The sequence below is a fragment of the Sminthopsis crassicaudata genome, chromosome 3, assembly GCF_048593235.1.
Source record: "Sminthopsis crassicaudata isolate SCR6 chromosome 3, ASM4859323v1, whole genome shotgun sequence".
In the NCBI taxonomy this organism is placed as follows: Eukaryota; Metazoa; Chordata; class Mammalia; order Dasyuromorphia; family Dasyuridae; genus Sminthopsis; species Sminthopsis crassicaudata.
Window position 1 is genome coordinate 518,872,366 of NC_133619.1, and position 22,972 is coordinate 518,895,337.

Here is a 22,972-nt window from a genome sequence, read left to right on the forward strand (position 1 = left end):
TGGGGCTCAGTGTTAGGCCTGGGTACCAGTGGCAGCTGGGGCTCAGTGTTAGGCCTGGATTCGAGCGGAGGCTGGGGCTCAGTGTTAGGCCTGGGTAGGAGTGGAGGCTGGGGCTCAGTGTTAGGCCTGGATACAAGCAGAGGCTGGGGCTCAGTGTTAGGCCTGGGTAGGAACGGAGGCTGGGGCTCAGTGTTAGGCCTGGATACAAGCAGAGGCTGGGGCTCAGTGTTAGGCCTGGGTACGAGCAGAAGCTGGGGCTCAGTGTTAGGCCTGGGTACAAGCAGAAGCTGGGGCTCAGTGTTAGGCCTGGGTAGGAGTGGAGGCTGGGGCTCAGTGTTAGGCCTGGGTACCAGCAGCGGCTGGGGCTCAGTGTTAGGCCTGGGTAGGAGTGGAGGCTGGGGCTCAGTGTTAGGCCTGGATACGAGCGGAGACTGGGGCTCAGTGTTAGGCCTGGGTAGGAGCGGAGGCTGGGGCTCAGTGTTAGGCCTGGTAGGAGCGGAGGCTGGGGCTCAGTGTTAGGCCTGGGTAGGAGCGGAGGCTGGGGCTCAGTGTTAGGCCTGAGTAGGAGTGGAGGCTGGGGCTCAGTGTTAGGCCTGGGTAGGAGTGGAGGCTGGGGCTCAGTGTTAGGCCTGGGTACGAGCAGAGGGCGGGCGCTCAGTGTTAGGCCTGGGAGCGAGTAGAGACTGACAGCTGAGTATTAGGAGGCTGAGATGGCCTGAGAGTTGTCGGGAGAGGGCTGGCCCCCTCTGTCTCCTCTCCATGCAGCTGCTGAGCTGAATCTCCAAATGAAATCAGGCTGGGGAGAAATGAACAGCCCAGAAGCCAAGACAATGAGGAGAAACTCTGAAGAAACGAATAATAATAAATATATATATATAAAGGTGAGAGAGTTATTTTTCAGCTCACTGGCTTTCTGAAAAGTAATATAAAGTTGGGCGGCGTCTTCTCGGAATCGACCTTTCTGAGCAGAGACCCAGGCCAGAACGCATCTCTTTCCTCTCTTTCTATTACCCGGAATTTGTATGGTTTCATCTTCTCTGATGTTCTTTCATTCGTATATCTGTACAAACCCCTAGTGTCAAAGAGGTCTGTTCCTAACCCCAAGGCCACAGCACGCTGAGAACATCTTCTTCCGCAGCCCTCCTGCTGGGCTGAGAATTGAGTATGACTTTTTTCTCCTCCTCCTATCTCACCCCATTCTTGGGCTAAAAACAATTGTCTGCTACTGTCTTGAGGAGCCTTCCTTGTTCTGTACGGGGTCCAGAGAAAGCTGCAGTGCTCCCCCTCATTCTCCAAATGTGTACATAAAGCAGCCCGTCTCAGAGGGGGGAGGAACTCTCTAGTAGACTTTTTTTTTTTTTTTTTTTCCTTTCAGAGAATTCTAGTTTAGGATGCTTCCTCCTTTGTTTCATTCATGTCTTTACACAATTTATTGATATCTTTTGTTCTTAAAATTTCCTAATTTAACAACATATCCCACCCCATCCTACCCCAGCACCATAACAGAGATCTATTCCTTATGCTAAAAAATTAGAAAAAAAAAGTTCAGCAAAATTAATCAACATATTTGACTGGATATATAGACTGGGTACAGTGTGTGATCCTGGATAGGTCACTTAGCCCTATTTGCTTTAGTTTTCTTATCTGTAAAATGACCAACCCTTCTAGGACCTTTGCCAAGAAAACCACACATTGGACATGACTCAAAATAATTCAACAATAACATACACATTATATGTGTTTATGGATGGTGTGTGTATATATATACATATATATATATATATATATATATATATACATGTAACAAAATATACAAATAATATATAACATATATATGCCATATATATTACAATATATTATTATATTACATAACAAACATATTATATAAATAAATAAATATCCAGGCAGGGTTCCAGTGTTCTATAATTATTATAGTTCTAATAGTCCTCAACCTTTACAAATAAAGAGAAGGAAGAACACTCTTGTAATCTCTTATTCATAGTCAAATTTGGTCAATAGTTACCCAACAGCATTCAGTTCTAATGCCCATTTTTGTTGTGGTGGTTTTTCCTCCTTTTCTGTAGTTATTGTTCATATTGTTTTCCTGATATTATTTACCTCATTTTGCCTCAATTCATACAAAGTCTTTCCTGATTTCTCATCTTCACAAGCATAATTTGTTTTTAATGGTGCAATAATATCATATTCATATACCATAACATACTTAGTTTGGACTTTCCTCAATACACAAGCTTTATTTCTGATTCTTGGCTATTCCAACAGGTTTGTTCTTTGGGGGGAGGGTGTTTAAACTGAAGGCCTAAAGGGAAGACATATCAGAAGTGTAAATTGGAAATATATATTGCCAATGTAAGGCCATCTGCTGGTGTCTTTTTTTCTTGCTTTCTTCCTCTTCTCCCAAGTCCAAGTTAGGCTGTTTTCTAAAGTTCTCATCATAGGAAACTCTCCACCAAAAGATTTGAGTTATTAAGACATACTTAATAAACTTTTATATCCAAACTCTTAGGTTTCCCTTTGGGAAAGGGGCTTGCAGAAGAGCCAAATTGTGAAGGAAATGGAAAACGTCTCCACAGAGTCCCTTCCCTCCCTTGCTCAGAGCCCAGCCAGCCACACTTTCTGCAGTGGGTATTAAAATAAATACTGCTCTAGTAGCTTTCCAGGTGAGTCACCATCTACTTCACACATCTGCATGCTCACATCTGCATGTTCTCATCAGCAGGGGCTGGCTCTCCGACAGCTGTTTTACTTTCCAAAGATGGCACTAAAGATCCAATGGCAGTGTCCCTGTGGTTTTTTCTCTATATAAATGGATAAAAATGTGTCTGGCTTCCCATGGGCTTAAGAGCACCAATGGTTTTTGCAGGATCAATTTGGAGTCTGCATGGGTCCATCCGCTTCAGTAGCGAGATGTTAATAGCACCAGATTGGTGGAGCTAGGGTAGGAGGGCAAGCCAAGGAATCTGCTCTCAGCTAAAATTTGGGGAAAGCAAGCTTTGATACACATGTGGTTTCCCCAGCATCCTTTGCTCTCACCTGTGCTAAATGGTCACAGAAGCAGGTAGGTCAAGGGAGAGTGAGTCCTTGTATTTATTAGCAAGGTCATTTCTATTAAGTGCTAAAAGTGCATTAATCAATAGTATAGGGGATAAAATACTGGACTAAATGTTAAGTATATCTTATCTTTGATGGTATGTAACATCTCTGAGTCTCAATTTCTTCTCTTGTTACAATGGATATAATAGTATCTATCTCATAGATAGCTCAGGTGAGATACTGTTTGTAAAATACTTATAAACTTTAAATCACTAAAGAAAAGTGGATTTTTTTTGGTTAAACAGACTGTAAATTTCATGACAGTAAATTTCATGGTTTATCTAAATGTCTTAGTTTTTTCTATATAGTGTATAGACCCTGTGGTCTCTACCTAGTAGGTACTTAATGTTTGTTGAGTTTGAATTTGAGCAAGCCATGAGTCCCAGGAGTGAATGCACTTATATCCTAAACTACTTAGAATATACTTTCCCTACCCACTGAGGTATATTTCCTGATTAAAACGAAGTGGCAGTAAGATGATTTGGACAGAGACACAGAAATTTCTGTGTGATTTCACAGGCATAGGCAATTTCCAGATGTCGCTGCTGGCTGGTACCTTCTCTTCAGTTTTTAGGGATTAGAGAATTACCTAAAGCAGGGCTTCTTAAACTTTTTCCACTTTTGACCCCTTTTGCCTGAGAAATTTTACATGATCCCAAATATATAGATATATAAGACAGGTATACAAATCAAACATTGACTGATAATAAATCATAATTTCATGACCTCTATTCAATTATGAGACCTCATATGCGATCACTACCCCCAGTTTAAGAAGCTGAGGCCTAGAATTCTGAGAAATTTGGCTGTTTGACCAAGGTCAACAGCCATGATGTGTCAGAGGGTGGATTTGGCTTCTGAGGCTGATTTCCTATCCCCCTATCTTTTTGGATGACTAGTTGATAATGGACAAGATATTTCTTTCCTGTATATCTATGTAGTGAGGGGCCACGGTTACAGAATTAAATAACTTCAGAAATGGAAGAGACTTCAACTGCCAGTCATCCACTCCATGCCAGAAAGGACTGTGACATCCCCCATAAATAGACACTGAGCCTCCCCTTGAAGAGTTTCTACTGAGGAGATTGAACCCATTCCCTCCTGAAGCATCTCATTTCATCTTTGAGCAGCTCTGCTTGTTTCTTTCCTCATAGGAGATCTACATTGAGGCAGAAAGGTAGCAAAGTGGATAGTGCACTTGGCCTGGAATTAGCTATTGAGTTCAAATCTGGTCTCAGATCATTGCTATCTATGTAACCCTGATTACTGTTGTTATGAAGTTGTTTTCAGTTCTGTATTACTCTCCGGGATCCCTTTGGGGTCTTTTTTCACTGAGATACTGAGTGGTTTGCTGTTTCCTTCTCCAGCTCAATTTAAGATGAGGAAACTGAGGCAAACAGAATGGTGCAACTTGTCCAGGTTGTGATAAGTGTCTGAAGCCAGATTCGAACTCATCAAGCTCAACCTTCCTGATGTCCGGCTAGCACTCTATCTGCGGCTCCACCTAGCTGCCAATCTGTCGGCTGACATTTCCTCAACTGTAAAATAAGAATAACAGTGCAATCTCTCAGAGTTGTTCTGAGGATCAAATGAGATAATATATTTAAAGTGATTACCTAGCATAGGACCTGGCAAGTAGTGAGTGCTTAATGAAGGCTCTAGTTGGTTTAACATGAAGATCTGCTCATAGAGCTGGGAATATTTATTTTGAAGTAGAGAAGATTCAGTGGTTTATTTGGGGAAGGGGTAGGACATGATAGCTATCTTTAATCATAAAGGATTGTCCTGTGAAAGGAGGCTTAAATTTTCTGTTTTGGAATCAGATGGGAAAAGCAGAAGCATTGGATAGAAATAGAAAGGAGAAAAATGTAGGGAGAAGTAAAGGGAACAAGCCTTCGTTAAGCAATTCTATCTAGGTTAGATCATCAATATCCTCCTTAAACTATGTCACACAAAATGAAACCCAGGACTGGAGAGTGATCTGATAAGAATAAAATAAAGTAGAGCTTCTTAGTTTTGGAAAATATACTTCTCTGAATGTAGTTAAGGATTGCCTTAGTTTTCTTTGTCTGTAGTTTTTGTTCTATCCAGCCATATTACTGACTCAAATTAAGCCTGAAAAGAACTAAAACCTTCAGATCTTTTTCAATCTGTTGTCCATCTATGTCTCCCCAGTTCTCCATTTATGAAGCTGATTCCTTGAGTCCAAGTCCAAGACTATTTATCCTTATTGGATTTCATCTTATTTGATTCAGCATCAATATTCTGGCCTTTTAAAAACCTTCCTGCATCTTGACTTTGTCATCCAATGTGTTGAATATTTTTATCAACTTTGTGCCATTTTCAAATTTGATGAGCATACCATCTATGCCTTTATCCAAGTAAGTGAAACAACTATTAAATAGCCCAGAGCAAAGCATAGATCCCTGGGGCATTCCACCAGAATCTCCTGCCAAGTTGACACTGAACCTTTACTGATTATGCTCTCTGTTGGACCATTCAACAATTACTGAATCCATCTAATTGTGTTATTGTCTAGTCTTCATCTCTCCATCTTCTCCACAAAGATTATATGGGGTACTGTTTCAAATGTTTTACTATATCTCTAGCATTGCCCTGACATACTAGTTTAGTCATTATATATCTATATCTACCTCTGTTTATATATATATATACATACATATATATATATATGTAAAGTCATGCTGTCTCTTCACAATCACCATGCCCTCTTTCTAAATTTTTGTCAATTATTTCTTTATTGATCCATTCTTGAATTTTCCCAGAAATTAGTTTTGAGCTCATTGACCTATAATTTATAAGCTCTGTTGTCTTCCCTTTTCTTTACATATTTTGACAATATTTTCCCTTCTCTGGAATTTTCATTTTCCATGATCATTCAATTATTATTGACAGTGGATCTAGAATCACATCTGCCAGTTTTTTCAGGATTGAGGATATAATTGATTAGGGATTAGGTGGCTTTAATTCATCAAGGGCAACTATGAACTCTCATTGTTTATTTTTCTTGGTTATTATTTTCTCAAGTTTTTTTTTATGAGGGGAAGGGTCAGTTCCAGTTTAAAGATGGTTCCCCTTGGTGAAGAAAATAGAAACAAATTAAAAATTAAACAACTTTGTCTTCTCTTTGTTGTTAATTATAATTATCTCATTTTCCCCAAAGGTCCTATCCCTTCTTTTATATGATTTTTTTTCCTATTATAGCTTTCTTAAAAATCCCTTTTTACATTGTCCTTAACTTTCTTCTGCAATCTCCATTCATTTTGTACTTCAGAATTCTTGTTACTTTACCAAAACTGAGCCATATTTTTGTTATCTTTGTTTGTTCTTCATACTCAAAGAGGACCAAAATGATACCACACATTTTGAGTCAAAGTACAGTGTATTTGGTTGTGGCTGATGAGAGCACTAAGAACTCAAAAGGCTCTACCACAGGTTGGATATAAATCATCCGTATGAACAATTGGAATAAAAATGTTTTTAAATTTGCACATCTTGTATTACTTTTGAGCTACTGGGATTCTGTTCATAGTCATTCTTTATTACCTGGCCTGGCTTTCTTTTTTTATATACAATTCTTTTTGATATCTGAATTGATTGGTGAGTTCCCTGTATATCTACATAAATCTTTGTCAACAAATCCCATTTCTCCTCTTCTTTTGAATTGTTTCCCTTTTCTTCTTCACATTTTCATTCTTAAGTACTTCTCATTCCTTCTGGATTTTAGTCCATGAGATCCTACTTACCTTTCCTCTAAGCATTTTGAAATCTGTTTTCCCCAAATCTAAGATGCATGTCAGACTTCCTGCCCAGATTGCCTTTGCCCTATCAAAAATTCTAGGATGGAGTGATCACTTTATACCCCACCCCCAAATGGTACCATGATTTTTATTCCAGCAATCAGTTCCTCCCTTTATGCTAATCAGATCAAGAATAGAATTTTCTCTTGTTGTTTTCTCTGCCTTTTGAAGGATAAGACTATCAATGAAATTTTTCACCAAGGCAACTCAAAGATCTTAATTGTTCTGTTTTGGGGGAAGGGGGAAGAGAAAGAGATAGAGACACATGACAACAGAGAAATAAAGGAGAAAGAGGAAAAGAGCAAAAAAAAAAAAGACAGCAAAAAACAGACAGAGACACACATACACAGAGAGAGAGAGACAGACAGACAGACAGAGACAGAGGGGGGTGAAAGAAGGAAGAGGAGGATGAAAAAGGTGAGGAGGAGGAAGACAGGGCTATAGGAAGGACAGATGGAGAGGGAAAGAGGGAGGAAAATTAATGAAGTAGAAGGTAGCAGCTGAGAGGAGACTTGAAAGTAAGAGTTAAGATGTAGAGATGAGAAGAGAGTGCATTCAATACAAAAAGAACCACCTGGTCAAAGTCACTGAGATGAAATATGGAGTGTCAGATTCTCAGAATAGCTAGTAGGCCAGTTTGCCTGAAACATAGACTGAGTGGAGAAAAATAATATGAAATGAGTCTGGGATGGTTGGTTGGTGGGAGCCAGATTGCAAAAGGCTTTAAATGACAGACTGTAGAGTTTACATTATATTTTAGAAGCAATAGGGAACCATTGAAAATTGTTGAGCATGATAGTAACATGATCAGATCTGTGTCTTACTAATATTAATGTAGCAACTATATGAGAGGGGAAAAATTGGAAGCAAAAAGACCAATTACTGAACTACTGCAATAGTCCAGATGAGAAGCAATATGGAATTGAAATAAGGATAATGGCTCTTTGAGTATAGAGAGGAAGAAATATGTAAGAAATATAATAGAGGTAGAATCAACAAAATTTGGAAAATTATTGAATTGTAGAAGCAAAATGGAAAGGGAATTTTGAACTTGTGGGATCTAAATAATGGTAGAAAAAGAAATTTGGAAGGGGTGGGTTTGCAGTGAAACATGAGTTGGATAAATTGGGCTTGGTATACTGATGTTACATCCATTTGTAGATGTCTAGTCCAGGACATATATAAACACACATAACATATATATATATACATATATATATATATGCACATGTGTGTATATATATTAAAGAGAGAAACAGAGAAAGACAGAGAGATAGAGATGGAGAAAGAGAGAGAGAGGGAGGGAGACAGAAAGAGAAAGAGGGAGAGAGAGAGACAGAGACAGAGAGACAGACAGAGACAGAGAGAGAGAGAGAGAGACAGACAGACAGAGAGAGAGAGAGAGACAGAGAGAGAGAGAGAGAGAGAGAGAGATTCGGCAGTCATTCAGTCATGATAATTGAATCCTTGGGTACAAATGAGATCACTTGGAAAGAGAAAAGAGTTGGGTATACAGGGTCTTTATCCAAATTTGATAAGGAAGAAATATGGTGACTCAATAAAATAAAAGTATTATGTAAGCCAAGATTTGTAAGGAGTAAGAAGTATTATGGAAGCCAAGGAGAAGGACATATCTAAGAAGATAGGCAAATAGTATCAGAAGTTGGGATAGTCAAGAGGACAGAGAATAGTTGGTCAATAGGTCTGGCAGTTAAGAGAGTGTTGATATTCCCCAAGAAGGCAATTTCATTTGAGAGATGAGGGTCAGAAGTCAAGATTCACAAGATGAGAACTGAGTGGGTGGAGAGTCAATAGAGGCACTGAGTTTATAGAAGCATTTCTTGGAATTGGAGCATAGAATTGCTATTCAAGTACAAAGTCTTGTTAGCAACTATAATATAGATGAATGTTATTTTCTGCTGGGTCACGGATGTGGGGAATCTATGATAGCCCACGTATCTTTGTGGGCTGGTAAACTACCTGTACTTACCTGCAAGTCTGGCTCACTGGGAACCAAAAAGTCAGAGAAACACGGGGTTCTTGGTATTTTTGTTATTTTCCATCTATATGGTAGAATGGTCACCTGGGCCTCTGGCTGACTAAGAATCCAGGTTTAGTAGAGTGGCAGTTTGGGGGGTGATTTCTCCAGAAAGGATCCTACCTTTTTCATTTCCCACTGCCATTCTCTCTAAGCCCAGCCATTAGGGAGGCAGAAACCAGCCAACAAAGTAATATATTGGAACCAGAATGCCCAGGTTAAGTGGGCTGCTCTGTGGAACTCATCCATAATCCTCCTGGAGCCCCAAGAACAATACGTTAATTAGAGCCAACCACACAGCTCCCGCCAGCCATCCATCCTGCCTGTGTCTTCCTGGCCTTCCCCATGGACAAGCCAGCCCACTCCCTTCTCTGAAAGAGATTTATGCATTATCAATTTTTGTGTGTGAGCAGATACTAGCAAGAAGAGAATGGAAGTCCAGGAGGAAGGGGGCATAAAAGAGATGCAACAGGGTGGCCTGGCAGCCTGAGGAATGGGATGTATTAGGAGGCCAGAGAGACTGTGGTTTCTAATTAGTAGAAAGTGCTAAGGTTACCCCGGCTGGACAGGAGGGAGAAACGGTCCAAATTAGATTGGAAAGATTTCAATGAGCTTCATCAAATTCCTGGGTATTTTGTTTTCAGACCTTGGTTTACTCAAGGCACAGGAATCACTGGCATAATAACAAGTCAGACTTGGGCCAAGGATCAGGAAGCACTCATTGCCAGTGGGAGAGTGGAGAAGAAACCCAAAATGTGCAAGAAAGGGCGATATCTTTAGGGAGAGAACAAACATTTCTTCTACGCTACCATTCTATCTTTTGGTTAAGAGGGAGAGATTGGGGGGGATGATGGGGCACAAAGGAGGAGCAAAATGACCCGGGGATCTTCTGAAGTCAGAAGATTTAATTTATGGTCTTAACTCTGTCGTTTACTAGTTGCGACAACCTGGACAAATCACCTAATCTCTCAAGCCTCAGTTTCCTCAACTGTACAATGCGGATGATAAACTCTTTCGTACATGCTTCACAGGGCTGTCAGGAGAAATATATAGCATATGCACACTTTGGAATACATAGTTATTTATGCAAATATAGTTTAAGATTATTACTAGACTCTCTGAGAGGGAGGGACTTTAGAGATTATTTAGTCCAAAATCTTGAGTTAGTGATGAGGAAAATGACAAAGTGATCTGTCCAAGACAGCACAACTGATCAGTAGCCTAGGTGCAAGGAAGGCCCGATTCTTCTCATTTGTTCTTCTGCCACATCACAAGCCCAGGGTAGAGCAGGGAGTTGGAAGTCCACACACTGAAATCCCCACTGGCTCTTTGACTTCTAACAAGTAGTGTCACTCTCCCTTCTGCTGCCTCCCTATTTCTTTACCTGCACCAGGTGGCAAAGAGCATTTCTCCAGCCACTCTGAGGATTGATTGGCTAATATTTGTAAAATGCTTGGAAGGCAATATGAGCCAAGCATGATCAGTAAGATTTAGAGAGAGCCCGAGTAACGAAGCTATAAAGCCTGGAAATAACTCTCTATTTCCTACCAACAAAACCTCTCATTTCCAAGTCCATAAAAGCTCCCCCCTCCAGATCTGCAGGCCCATCTGTTTTGTAAGTGTGTATAATTATTAGAGCCATAAAGCTGCTTTCTATATCTAATGTAATTATTGAGAGCAGAAATAATCCCAGGTAAGGGAAGGAGGTTGGGGAGACAAAGAAACAGTACTCACTGCCAACCCAAACAACTCTTAGGAGAGGGAGAAATGCTACTATAATAAGATAGCAAAGCAATATAATGATATTAGACTTCCAATCATTTAATTCCCACCCTCTTCCCATCCAACAGTTTTTTTTTAATTTTCTTTCGTTCTTTTTTTCTTTTTTTTTACAAAGCCAGCTTTGAAAGCAAGCTGAGAACAAGGGACAGCTCTTTTAGAATGCATTTGTCTTCATACAGACATGGCTGGGCATTTGTTTTCATGTAAACACATCTTAGATAAGACCCTGGGGAATGGAATGCTCTTAAAAGGTATAAACCAGGTCATGAGATTTTATAGTTAAAGGGATCTAAGAGAGTCTGGAGAGTTAAGATAATTTCCTAAAATCACACAAGGAAAAAGTGTCAGAAAAGTCCAGGCTTCTTTCTCTTACACTAGGTTCCCTTAACCAGAGGACAAGAACAATGAAACATTGCTAAGGTAGGGAACTGGAAGCCTGGGGGTCAGGGGAAAGGTTAGGAGCCACTGAAAAGCCCCTCAGCCGCCTTTTTGGAGCCTCCCTTACGTGAGCAGGATCCCAGAACCTGCTTGGGCTGTCCTCTGCCTTTCAAAAGGATACTATATTTTCTCCCAGTACTACTGAGAATTCAAAGCACTTTTAAGTGGGTCTATGGTAGGAAGTGTCTGTTTTCAGTACAGATTTGTTTGGGTTTGAATTAACTCCTGCTTATTTTAAGCTGCCCTGGCATCTTATCATGTGCAGATCTGCCTGTTTCCTGAAGCCAAAATCAACCTGATGATTTATTTATTTTTTATTATTTGGCTATATATGTATAGAAATTTCTCCCTCTCCCATCTTTTCTCCACCTTAGGAACTAGGCTTCTTTCTCTTAACTAATGCAGACCAGATTTGAGGCTGATTGGTGGAGTAGAATATTCCATTGCAACTGTCGCTGGGGCAGATGGCTGAGTGGGGGGAACAGAGGGGGAGACAGGGAAGAAGGGACTGGAGGAAGGAGGGATGTAGGCAGAAATGTCTTTAACTTCTAGTGATGGGCAAATCTCAAAGGCAGCACTTGCAAAGTCTTGATAAAACTAAAAAAGTTGGACTGACATGCTTTACAAACATCTCTGCCTCCTGTGTGTGTGTGTGTGTGTCCCTTGTTCTCAAGCCAGCCTTCTCTGGATGCCCACCAGATCCCTTCCTACCTCTGTTTGTTTTTCTGGCCTGTCTCTCTCATTGCTAGTGCCACAAAGGGACCTCGGCCTCCCACCAGTCTCTGAGAATGTGCTATCTATGAAAGGTGTTTGTCTCGTGCTTGAGGGTCCGTCTTTCCCCTTTTCCCATCCGAGATCCTTCTCTCCCCACCCAGCCCACCCTTCTCTCCCTGGCTCTGGCTCTCCTGCTTTCCCGCCCTCCTTTGTGACATGCCAGGAATGTGCCCCAGTCAGAGAAGGGCATGAGCCAGGCCCCTCAGAGGGCATCTGCTTTTGCTGATAAGTAGCCCTGTCTTTCTCAAACCCACAGGCGGGACAGAGCCCCCCGATGAGCCATGGAATTAAAACAAGGAGCTGAGCGCTGGCATCCTGTCCCTCCTTGCTGGCATGGGGCCTTCTCTGTCTCCTCGGGTCTCTCATCCACTGTGTCACCATTGCCCAATTAAAAATGATTTCTTGTTGCAAATTAAAATGGGTCCTGTCTAGAATCTGCTCCCCAAATGAGCTGGCGGGTCAGAAACTGGGACGTCTGGGCCCAAGAAGTATGCTTTAGAGAGTTGGGCCTGGGGGTTGATCTGCTTCTGCAGACTCCCACCCAGGGGAGAAGCATCAGGACTATGGCATCATGAAGTGAGAATCTGGCTCCTACCCCAGATCTGTGACTTAAATAGCTAGCTTCATACCTGGCTTTCTTTTCATTCCTGAATTTATCTAAAAAGAAGAGACATGGTCTTTGTGATGTCACCTGAATTCTGAAGGCATCTAATAGGTCTGTCAGGAGCAGGGATATCTCTTTAGGGCTTCCTGCTATCTTGAGCAAGTGCCCAGGGCACTATGGGCTTTAATTGCTTAGTCCCGGATGCCTTCAGAGGTCCACCCTTCATGCACCAAGCTGGGCAGGTTCCCTCAGCCCACTTCTCCAGCAAGAGGCTCCTGTTGACAAGCCCTTCAATTAAAAGGAAGTCAGACAACAACAGACCCACAAAACCTAGAATAGAAAATTGGGTTGTTCTCGGGGGAGCCGAGGCAAAGCCAGACAGAGAAGAAAGGCATCTCAGATAACTTGGGAAAGGAGGCATAGAGGAGTGGAGACAGGAAAGGAGTGAAAAGAGGATCGGGAAAAAGACAGAGAAAATATTGGTCAAATTCTATTCCTGATTTTGGGCTTGTTTTCAGTGAAATGACGAGGCTCGGCCAAGATCCCTTTATTTAGATTGCTTTCTCGGGGCAGGACTAACCCCAATCATTCTCAGTGATGACCTGCTTCCCATCGTTCATCTATTGTGCTTCTTATCCCAGTGAAAACTCTACTCTGGGCTCCAAATATATGGTTTTCTGTGTCCGTTGCCTGTCAGTTTTATGGCCACCATCTAAGAGAGAAAAGCGTGGTCCACCCCCTCCCCTCACAGTCCTTAACCCTACAACCATAGTTTGGGCATTCCTCCATAGTGAGTCATCCACCTGAACACACCTCCCGTCAACCATGTAATAGTTTTGGATTCTCAGAATGAGATTCTTATGTAGGCCGTGAGTTGTAGTTGCCAAACATGATTAGTACCACCTTACACATAATTTATAGGTCCTATGATGATAGATGAAGTCAGAAGGGATCTCAGAAGCTAAGCAATCATTAAGTATTTATTAAGCACCCACTGTGTGCCAGGAACTGCAAAAGTGCAAATAAAAGTCCAGTTCTCTCTCATGCACATACATACACGTATAATACAATATATGCATATATGCAATATACATGGATGGGTATCTATATATCTAAGTACGTATCTGTCTATATATCTACCCATCCACATGTATATGTAGGGCCCAAAGAAGGAAAACGAGCTGTCCATATCACTAAAGGGCAGATCTTGGAAGTTCCGACTCCAGGTCCAGGACTCTTCCAGGGATGCTTTCTTTGTTCCTCTCGGTTTCGTCCTGCTCTGCAAAGGTCCTTTCTGACCAGCTCTCCAAGGACAAGTTCCTTAATCCCAGAGCCCTCTGATGTCTCAATCATTGGTTCCTTTGTCGCTTGTCCCGTGGTCAGAGACTTTCCAGCTCTCCTGTTTCTGTAAAAGGGTTCCCCAAGGGGTGGGGATGGGAGGCTGAGCCAGACTCAGACTGCATCCTTGAAGTGAATGTGGGTCTCGGAGTTCTCCTCTCCCAAATGAGATAAACTGGACTTAGAGACGTCCCCCGGGGTCAGGAAGGGTGGGGGAGCCTGTGGGGAAACAGAGAGAAGAGGCTTCTCCAAGTCTGTGTGCACTTTGTCCACGGCCCGCTCACCCCCCTCTGAGCTGGTGTGACAGACGTCCCTGGCTTTGCTTTCACTTCCTTCCAGGAAAGAGCTCTAAGTGGGCCAGCAGCTACCTTCTCCCTCTTAACATTCTTGGATTCTACTGCCTTTAATTAAGTGGCGGTTTCCCCATCCAGAGTGAGAGGGAGGGGAAGGCTGAGGCTCTGTCCAGCCTCTAGGCAGATCTGCTCCATCTGAACCCGCTCCTCCTCCCCCCTCAACCCCTCCTCCCGCCCCTGGGACTCCTCCCTTGCAGTGAAGTCGGGATACCGGGAAATGTCAAAGCCTCCTTCAGCTAAGCACAGGGATACAGGAGGGAGCGTGGCGCCAGCCACCATCATTACCATAAAGTGAATAAATGCCAGGCCTTCTCAAGGTAATGCAGACCCCTCCTCTACTTGCTTTCCCTTCCCCTTCCCTCCCCTCCCCGCCATGCATCGATCTCCATTGAACTAAAGGAAGCACATCGGTAGTCGGTGGTCAGGGACTGCTCTCTCAAAAAGAGCCGGGGATCACTAGGTCCTCCTCGAAGGGACTTGGGGATCATGGCTGAATGCTTCCAATAGACATTGGGAGGACTCACAGAAGTAGAGAATCTCACAATTGTTGGGACTTCAGGATCCACGGAGTCCCACCCATGTCAGGAAACAGTCCCTCCTACAATACAGTTATCCAGCCCTTCAGGGAGGGCTTCCCTGCTACCTCCCAAGGTCACTCAATCCCCCTTTGCACAGCTTTTTAATAAATACATATCTTTACAGTTTCTACCACCTTATTTCTAGTTCTACATCCAGGACCACGCAGAACAAATCCAATCCCTTTTCCATATGACAACCCTACTGGATGGGAGCTACCATCCCCATTGCTCTTTTCCAAGTTAAACATCCCAGCTTTCAAAGCTAGTCCTCACATGGCACAATCTCAGGGCCCTTCGGCACGCTCTACAGCTCATCAGTGACTTCCCAGACGTGAATGCAAGATTCTAGGGGTGGTCTGATCAAGGCAGATACAGACTACAGCCTGCTCCTTAGTCCTGAATCCTAGGCCTCCATATGCAGTCTGCGCTTGTATGAACATTTTTGGTGATCATGTTATACTATTGACTTTTGTAGAGCTGTCAGTCCATTAAAATTCCCTATTCTTTGTTCAGATGAATCACTACCTAACCATCTCTCTCCCACCTTGTATTTGTAAGAAGTCCAAGACTTTCTGCCACTTATTCCTCGTGTAACCTTGGACGGTGACTTCTTCACCCTTCCACACCTCAATCCCCTCATCCATAAAGTGAAGGGATTTAACTTAATTACCTCTAAGATCTCTTCATTTTCAAATGGATTGCCCTTCAGAGTTCCCTGTCACAACCTTGAGCTAGATTCCTTTCTTCTTCTTACCTTATCAACTTCCTTAGGTGTATTATCTTCCCCCATTAGATTTTAATCTCTTTGAAGTCAGACACTGCCTTTCTTTTTCATGTTTGTATCCTTAGTACATAGCGCGGTGGCGGGCCACAGAGATTGAGAGATATAACCAGGTAAAAAAAAGATAATATGCCAAACATTTATTTTAAAATTAAGCAAGCTATAGCTAAAGCATTCTCTGACTTAGTAAAATTATAAGAAAAATAAGGGAGTCTGACTTGCAGGGACTTAGGATATTAAATTTAGAGTTGTAATATTCCTTAGAGGCTACCTAGTCTAAACCCCTCATTTTTTAGATGAGAAACTGAGCCAGAGAAAAGTAAAATGTCTTGCCTAAAGTCACCCAGGGAGACAATACTAGAATTAGGATTTGAACCAGTTCCGCTGACTCCCTTGGTAGCATCTTTCCGCTGAACCATGTTGCTGATGGGAGTGATAGCTGATTTTTGCTATCCTTGCTCTGCTTCCCTTTCTACTTGTCCAAAAACTTTCCCTTTACTAATATACTTTAGAAGTGGAAATTGAATGGATGACCATCAGTTGGGGAATGGCTGAATAAGTTATGATATATGAATGTAATGGAATATTATTGTTCTATAAGAAATGATGGGCAGACTGATTTCAGAAAAGCCTAAAAAGGCTCTCATGAACTAATGCCAAGTCAAGTGAGTAGAACCAAGTTAACATCGTATACAGTGACAGCAAGATTATGTATAATCAACTGTGATGGACTTGGCTCTTGTCAACAATGTGATGATCCAAGGCAATTCCAATAGATTTATGATGCAAAGTGTCAACTATGTCCAGAGACAGAAAACTATGGAGACTGAATGTGGATCAAAGCTTGGTATTTTCACTGTTTGTGTTTTCCTTTCTTATTTGTTCTCTTTTTGTCTGATTTTTCTTACACAACATTGCAAATCTGAAAATGTTTTTAAAGAATCGCACAAATTTAACCTATATCAGATTGCTTGCTGTTTTGTGGAGGGGGAGGTAAGGGAAGGAGAGAGAAAAATGCGGAACACAAAGTCTTACAAAAACGAATATTGAAAATTATCTTTGCATGTATTTAAAAACTAAAATATGAATGATAAAAAATACACTTTGAAATTGTACCTGAAATCAAAGCTGAGCTCATTGATCTATATCTTATAGACTCCAATCTCTTGCTTTTTTTTTAAATCAGAAAGTTTGCCCCTCTCCAGACTTACAGAACTTATCTTATTTTCTATGATCTTCCAAAGATCATTAACAGTGGCTTAGTAATCTTATTTGTCAGTTCTTTCAGTAATCTAGAATGAAATTCCTGGACCTCCTTCCAAAACACTGGAGGTAGAGATCTTTCTTTTTTCTCCTTGTTTTTTCCCTCATTCTTCCCCATCAAAGGACTATATACTCTGAGAGGGATTTGTTCCTTTCATACTCATAAAGGATGGGGAGGAAGAAAGCTTCCTCATGTTTAACTCCGTTCTCTGTTGTGTGTATTCTGATTGTTTTGGGCTCTCCTCTCATATTCTGGACTCTCAGCTCCCAGTCCCTATACAGTACAGCCTTTCATCCCTAAATTAAGAGGGCAGCCATTCTTAAATGAACAGCCACTTAAAAAGATAGCTAAGGGCTTGACAGAAGGAAATATCTTCTGATTGTTCAGGTGGTTGGTACAAAGGTAATTGAGGGAGGCCATTTCTCTCCCTGGAGTCCATCAGGAACAGGAGAGAACCTTTATGTGTGTGTAGATGAAGAATGCCATCTGAGGGAGCCTCAGAAACTCCCTGGTACTGTGAAATATGAGCATGCAAGCACAAGTCATAAGCTGCAGGTGACTTCCAATGAGAAGATTTCTTCCCAAGCTCTGAGAATCCAGACATTTGCTTTGGGAGGGGAATCAGGGCAAGCTCCCCACAGTGCCCTGTCTTCCAGAAGGGTGTAGGCAAGAAGTGGAGGTTGGTGTAGCTATTGACATTGACTCCTTTGCAATGGCCGCAGCAGAACTAATGCCTGATGTTTCTGTTTGCTTGGAATCATTCCCATTCCATGATCTTCTGAGATTCTGAACAGGAGTGCAAACATGGGGATTTTGGATGGGCTTTTTCGTCCTTCTGTGTTATCCCTCTGAAGAGGGACCTCTGGGTCCTCTAAGTCTTTAGCCCTGAGGAGTAGGGCCTGAAGGAGGCAGGAGGATGGCTTATGTGAGATGAGAAAATGCAAGCTGTGTTAAGCTTACCTGGGGAGCAACTGATCTCCATGTTACCCTGAGAGGCTCTAACTTCCCTTATGAAAATGCAGGTTTGACCTTTCCGGATCTTTATTTAGCTCCTTTGTAATGGGCTCCTTACAAGAAGGGTTTTTCTCTTTGATTTTTTTTCCCTTTCCTTCCTTACTTCTTGGTTGAACTACAACTAGGACAAGGTGACTAGGACTTTGTTCCAGGGCAGCTGAATTTAGAGCACACTCAATTTACAAGCCACTAACAGTATGTTTGGTACTTCAACAGGAGAAACTAGCTCCAGTTAGCAAGATTAGTTAGTTAATTATGCCCCAACAGTAGGACTGGGGTGAGCTCTTTCTCTGCCCCATTTTCCTCATCTTCACTCATAGGAAACCTCCCTCCCAGTTTCCTTTCACCACTGGTTCGTCCCTCTTTTCACCATTGATTTCTTTTGTCCCAGACAGTAGAATTTATGATAGCTGTCCCAGGTGCAAAATACTCAGTTATTTCCATTCATAATGTTCAGCACAAAGACACTCGGTGAATCACAGGGTTACTCGATTTCTTAGGAAAAAACTGGAAAGACCCTTAAAATATATCCCTTCATTTTACAGGTGAGGAAACAGAGGTTTGGAGAGGTGACGCACTGTATAAATAGGAGCTCCTGTTGTTATTGTTGTTACAGAGCTCACTTCTTTCTATTTTCCTGTGAGGTAGTGGAGAATTGGAGAGTGAGTATTTCTGTTTAATAGATAAGGAAGCCAAAGCTCAGAGAGTGGGACAAGTTGGCCCAAGATCACCCAGCTAGGAAGCCATAAAACTGAAATCCAAATGTGTTCTGAGGCCAGGCCTATTCATTTTTATCTTCATATGCCCAGAGCCTGACATATAGTAGTCTTACTGTCTGGTTAACTAATTCTGACTACAAATCCAGGGCTCTTTCAACTACACTGCTTAACTGATCCAAGTACAGTACTCAGTGAAGACATTTCCTCTGAATCAAACTGACAAAAATATTCTGTAGAGCTAGGAAAAAATCATAACAAAATTCATCTGGAAAAACAAAAGATTAAGAATATCAAAGGAATTAATGAAAAAAAAATACAAAGGAGGGTGGCTTAGCAGCACCAAACCTAAAACTATTATAAAACAGCCGTCCTCAAAGGTTGTGGAAGGTTAGCATCCACTGATAGGGTGTGGTATCTTAGGTGAACGTGGGGTTTTTGGCCAATAATTTCCCTTATGAGAATGTGAGCTTTTTGAGGGCAGGGACCTTGTCCTTAACTTTCTATGGCTGTTCAGGCCGGTGCTTAGTATATATTAACCACTTCACAAATACACATTGACTAAGGATTAAGCTATAAAGAGGTCTAAGACGTGGTCTATGTTCTCCAGTAGCTTCCACACTAGCCGGGGACCCCAGTCCCATACAGAGACAACTGGAAACTGAACTCCCAGGGAGAAGACTTGGGAGAGGAGCACCGTGGGAGGGAGGAGCATACTTCTTTGTAGGGATCACAATGCTGGCAAAGTGGGCCCCAGCTGCATCATTCTTTGGATCCTCTTCCTCCGCAGTCTCCCTCTTCCTCCTCCCTCCTCCCTCCCAACAGTTTTCTGTTTAAAGCCAAATAACTTTGGTCTCTGGTTGCCGTCAGCCTGTTACGTTCCAACTCAATCATTCTTTGAAATTTGGAGCTGTAGCTCCAACGCCCTTGCCCTGTAACAGGATTTTCACAGTCTCCACAGCGGCAGCTAAGTTGCTCATCACCTGCTGTTGTAATCTGCACCGTTAAGCCCACAGCTCGAGTCAGGAAGCTTAACTCGCTTTGCTGATTCCCACCCTCCCTTTCCCCGGCATCCGGAGCACATTTCTGGAGGAAAAGTTAATCCTCGCTCCCCCCCAACTCCACACACAAAGGCTTCTCAAATGAAATTCAAATGTGGAGGAAACCAGTGGCTTCAAGCAACATTCTAGGAGAGGCCCAGAGAACCGTGTTGCCCATGAATGGTAGAGTGGAGAACAGAGAGGAGAACTTTATCTGGGAAGCAAGAATCCGGGGACACCAATGCTGGGTCAGCTCCCCACTCCCCTCATTATCCTGGTCCACTGCCCCGGATCGTCCATCTCCTCATCTGACAAACGAGGAAGTTTGATAAGCCAGTGAAAGATGCATGTGCTCCTTTGATCTGGGAAGCTGGAAACAGAAGTAGCTTGTGCTCTGGACAGCTTCCCAGAGAGAAAAAGAAAGATTTGGTTGGACAGTCTGGAAGTCCCGGTGGCTTGAACTCATAGGAGTTTAGAGCTGCTGGGGACATCTAAAGTCAACTAGTCCACTTCTCCTCATTTTACAGATGAGGAAACTGAGGCATAAGGAAGTTAAGTAAAGGCCTGCTTGCCCGTGGTCACCCAGAGAATGAGGAACAAATTCAGGAACGAATCAATTTTTATGGCCCTCCGTTCTACTCTCTTTCCACTTTCCATGCTGTCCTTCACAAGCCAGCCAAGTGAGGGGCTACCTGAACAGTACCTGAAAGATGTATGAGGGAACACAACAGGGAGAAAAAGCACGATCTGGTGTTGTTATTGAGTCATTTCCATCGTGTCCAACTCTTTAGGACTCCAGTTAGGGACGATACTGGGGTGGTCTGCCAGCTCCGTCAGCTTATTTGACAGGTGAGAAACCTGAGGCACACAGGGTTAAGTGACTTTCCCAGGGTCTCACAGCTAGTGAGTGTCTGAGAACAGATTTGAACTTAGTTTTCCTGGCTCTGGCCTCTCCACCACACTTCCCATTGCACCATCATAAGAGTGTAAAACAAGAGCTGAGGGTGGGGGCAGATTGCGGGGGGGATTTGTTCCTAAAATCAAGACCAGTATCTCTACTCTGAGAAGTAAAAGGCTCATTGTAATCAATAGCCTAAATGATTTAGAGTTGTCAATGGGAGGGACTAATCTAGCTACAAGCACTTTTGTTGAGGTTGTTGCTGTTCAGTTGTGCCCAGCTCTTTGTGACCTTTTGGGGTTTTGCTTGGTAAAGGTATGGAGTGGTGTGTTATTTCTTTTTTCCAGCTCATTTTACAGATGAGGAAACTGAGGCAAACAGTGCGACTTTCCCAGGCATATATGTACGGTATATATTGTATTCACACACATATGCACACACACACACACACACACACACACACACACACATATATATATATATATTTATATAAATAATAGGCAAAGTTTGGAAAATTGTGCCCCATGTTTTCCAGCAGAGGCTCCCCCTCCCAGCTCCGGCCTCTCCTTGCTCTCCCTCAGGGCTCTACACTCTCATGACAGCTTATCACAAGACAAATGAGGATCTTGTGTGTGTATGGTGGGGGCAAGCTCTGTGTGATCATGGGAATCCCTGATCAACTTCATGCGTTTCCCCCAATCAACTTGATGAGTTTACTGGTTATGGATTTTGTCTTTTCCTTGAGCTTTCTTTCTCTTGAATTTCCAGACAGAAGTGTAGCAAGAGGTTGGGCTGTGATGGGGCTTGGGGGAATTCTCATTTTCTGGCAACTTCAAAAGCAGAATTCAATTAAATTTAATAAACATTTATTGAATACTTACTATGTGCCAGATACTATGCTAAATGCTGGGGATGCAGAAAGAGTCAAAAAACAGTACTTAAATCCTCAAAGAACTTACAGGTGTGTATGTGTGTGTGCGTATACATGCAAATAAATATATGCCAGCAAGTTATATATAGGATAAATAGAAAATATTAAAAGAGGGAAAGAACTGGAATTAGGACAGCTTAGTGAAGGCTTTCTATAGAAAGTATATTTTAATTGGAACTCGAAGGAAAACAGGGATGTTAAAAGGCAGAGAGATGGAGAGACATGGGAGACAGCCAGGGAAAATGCCTGGAACTGTGAGATGGAGTGTTTTCATGGAAAGACAAAGGAGGCCAGTGCACCGTATCTAAGAGAGCACTGTAAGAGGAATGGAAAGGTAAAAGGATATGAAAGGTTTTGAATGTCCAGAAGAGCGAGTCTAGGCAAGAGGTGATGGAGGGCTTACACCAGAGTAGTGTCGGTGTCAGAGGAGAAAAGGGGGCCCATTGGAAAGATTTTGTAAAGTGACAGGCCTTGGCAACAGCCTAGATTTGGAGGGGAGTGGGGTTGAGACAGTGATTTACAAGGCAAACACATAACTGATGGCCTACACCTGCCCAGGTGAGTTCTGAGAGGTGAATTTCCGGACCTCTAATTCTTGGATAGCTTCCTAATTTCTTTTCTGAATAGAGGTCAGAGATTAGCAGTCCTAAGAAGGGACTTTTCTGGCCTTGAAAGGTTGCCTCATAAGTAATCTTCAGTTCAAGAGCTCCTGAGTTTAAGAGTTGGGGACTGGCCTATGAGAGAGAAATTTCCTTAAACAATAGGTTTCTCAGCAAAAGAGAGAAAATTTCTCTTCTCCCCTTTGGAGTGAGCTGTAAAAATCAGGCGAGAGTGAAAATAATTCACCTGTTACCTGAAGTATTCCCCCATCCTCCCTCACCCTTCCTCAGCTAACCTCTGAATAAAAACCCAGGTAATCCAGCTACCTCATGCGTGTGCACACATGAATTTCTACATATGTGACAATACTTGGTAACTTAATGAAACATTTGAGAAGAAGCAGCATCCCTAGAAAAACCAGCATCCCTGGATCCAGAGACCATTCCAGCAGACGGAGAGGCAATGGTCGTCTGCTTTATTAGATCCCATTATAAATGGATGATTTGCCATCTCTGAAGATAAATGGGAAACTTAATGCAGAGGTATCCTGTCTGGGGAAACCAGAGAGTTATGGATGTTAGCTTTGTAGCTTTATGAAAGCACTTTCTTATGGAAACTGAAATGGCTAAGATTAGATTGAATTAGTATGTACTGGTATGGTTTCTTTTCCCCCCATCCTTCTTAAATTTTTTTTAAGAAGGGAAAAAGATTTGCCTCCTGCATGAGCCTTTCATAAAAATGCAAATCTTGGGTTTGGGTTTGGTAATTAGCAAGGTTGCCGCCTGGTGCTAACGAAGTAGCAGCGCAGCTTGAGCTCTCCTCGGGCAGTAGGGCAGCATGGTGTCCTCGGCTGGCTGGCCCCAGAGGCAGTGTCTGCCCCCTACCTTC